This window comes from Rhea americana, unplaced genomic scaffold, assembly GCF_003343005.1.
Source record: "Rhea americana isolate MKP2758 unplaced genomic scaffold, rheAme1 scaffold_1, whole genome shotgun sequence".
Taxonomy (NCBI): domain Eukaryota; kingdom Metazoa; phylum Chordata; class Aves; order Rheiformes; family Rheidae; genus Rhea; species Rhea americana.
In genome coordinates, this window is record NW_028185038.1 from 11,752,251 (window position 1) to 11,754,854 (window position 2,604).

General features: G+C 39.2%; 1 non-coding gene across 1 annotated transcript; it reads right to left on the reverse strand.

Annotated features, from left to right (window-relative positions):
• Window positions 1-385: 385 nt before the first annotated feature.
• TRNAK-UUU (transfer RNA lysine (anticodon UUU)) lies at window positions 386-458 on the reverse strand. Its single transcript has one exon. It is a non-coding gene; the product is annotated as a tRNA-Lys (tRNA).
• Window positions 459-2,604: the final 2,146 nt, after the last annotated feature.

Consider the following 2,604-nt stretch of genomic DNA (forward strand, 5'->3'; position numbering starts at 1 on the left):
GTCTGTTCAGCCAGAAGAAGCACTCTGGAGCCTGGATTCCTTCCACCCCACTGTGGCTATCTGACTGAGGTACTGACCAACAGGTAATAGAGAGTGAGCTTCAGGAGATGCTTTAAATCTGTATGTGCACCAGAGGGCTTCTCCATCACAGATTCAGTAAAATTGGAAGGGACCTCTGGAGCTCATCTAGTGCAACCTCCCAAAGATTTCCTGGTACTGGTTCCACCAGGGCTTGAACCCAGGACCTTCAGTGTGTAGAGAACAACACTGTCCCTCTACCCCAAAGAGTCTTTTTATGGCGCTAAGGATCCACCGGCTATTGCCCAGGATTGGGGACATCACTTGTTAAGCAACAGGGAAGGCATTGAGTAAACAGCAAGATTATTGCCTGAACAGGGGCTTGAACCCTGGACCCTCAGATTAAAAGTCTGATGCTCTCCCAACTGAGCTATCCAGGCTTCAATGTAGCAAAGAACTAATTCTCCTTCTGCATGTCTCTCTACCTGTTCTCATTAACTCTATGAGGAGTCTACAAAAAACATATTTCTTTCTCAAATGACTGTTAAAGGTGTAAAATGAGGCAAGATGAATCTGGTCCTAAGAGCCTTTAGAGCTTTTTGGTCAAAGCAGCCAAAGATGTGGCTGCTGACCAGGGTACTTTTAATTTTAGTTTTGGGCTTAGGCATCTCTGTAAATTCTTTTGTAAACTTTAAGTCATAGTGACTAAACTCCATACTTTTTCTTTCTGTTTTTAACTGGTGAAACTTTTCTGCTAAAAAGTTGTATTAATTCCTGGTGTAACATCCCAAGGTAACACTCTTCAAACGAATTACAATTCACAATCAGTTATAATAAGAGAAGAATTTAACTATTGTCTATGTAATAATTTATATCCCCTTTGTTAGTATACATCTCCTAATTTTATATTATGAACATTTCTGTTCTGTAATCAGTGGGGAAAGACGGTGATCTCCATAAAGCTTAATTTCCCTAAAATGTTCAATTGCCTTTCCCCAAAGGCTACAATGTTTCATTTTTTTAAGACTAATTTCATTTCATTGAAACAACATGTCATACTTGGAAGGATCTGAATTTAAAAATGCATATATGCACAGACCCTAATGAACCTGCCATAATCATGAGGAAATATGTGTATGTTGATTACTGTCAATGAATGACAAAACTGTTGGATGGTGTTATTGCTTTTTCTGGGACGAATTATTGTATCTTTACTCATAGAAAAGATTCTTGGAAAATCACTTGCCTAAAGCAAGTAAGAAATTGGAAGAAGGAAATGAGCAAAGAGAAGACTCTCAGCAATCTTATTTTCCAGTGTGACCAAACAGAAATGTTTGGCTACAATTAATGTAGTTGAAATAAACATACTATGATACCAAATACCATTTAAAGACATAAGGAAAGTCATTCAAGTGAAGCAATTGCATCCACTGCTGCTGTGCTAAATTTTATAGAAAACCCACAAAATCCCATGGGTTTCTCTGCCAGAATCCATTATCCCACAAACTCTACAACAGGAGTTCAACACTTAGCCATCATTAGTGTATGCAGTCCTTTTCCTTAATCTTTACTATCATTTTCTGGTAATACGCTTTAGTGGCAGACCAATTACACTGTTAAGTCTCTTTCTGTACTGCTTGCCCCTACACAGGGCTGAAGCAGAGCAGAGAAATCAGGAGCAGGACTACCGTGTGCAAAAACAATACTGATGGTATAAGCATACATTTAGTATCGGACCACTTAAAAAGAAACACCAGGTAATACAAATTTTATCTCTGTGCTAGGTAAGTAATAACTGGGCAAACTTCATTTAATTTGTCTGAGTATAGATAAAAGCACTAAAATGTGAAAACAGAAACAGCCTAGTTTTTGTTTCCTATTTATGTGAATATTCTATCAGTTTTTGAATGTTGATATTTACATTAACATCTTGGAGCAGCTGGTCCCACAGACTGGTTCCACAAGGACATATTCACATCACCTATTTAAACTGAGTTAGGAATTTGCAATGAAATCTAGATCCATTGCCATCACAAATGATTCCTGACCGGGTCTCAGTAAGTGGATCACTTAGGTTAAGTGATTTGATGATGGATCTTCCCTTTCTGCTCTAACTCCACATGACCTTACATTCCTGGAAATGAGGGGAGTCTCTTTGACAGTGCAATAGATCCCTGAGCTCATCCTAAATGCAGTATTAGGTGGTCAGAATATGGGTCAGAGCCATATCTCAATCCCTCTATGCCATAGCTGTGGACATGTAAAAGGTTTAAAATAACCTGCAACAGAGTTTGTAGAGATACAGATGTGCAGGATCAACGTTCCTCCATCCACTCTGAGGAAGACACAGGCTTTTACAGCTGCTGTCCACTCTGAGAAGGAAATCTCTAAACATGAGTAAATACCTTAGTGACCAAGTAGATGTCAAAGTCCTGAGTGCATCAGCAGGATCTGCAACCTCTTCTCTCCCTCCTAAAAGTTCAGTGACTTGTGTTCAAAGTCATCTCTGGTGTGAGCTGTGTTACCTTGGATCAGGCTTTTGCAAACACAGCTAAACGTGTCAGGAAGTGATGAAAAGACTCTTCT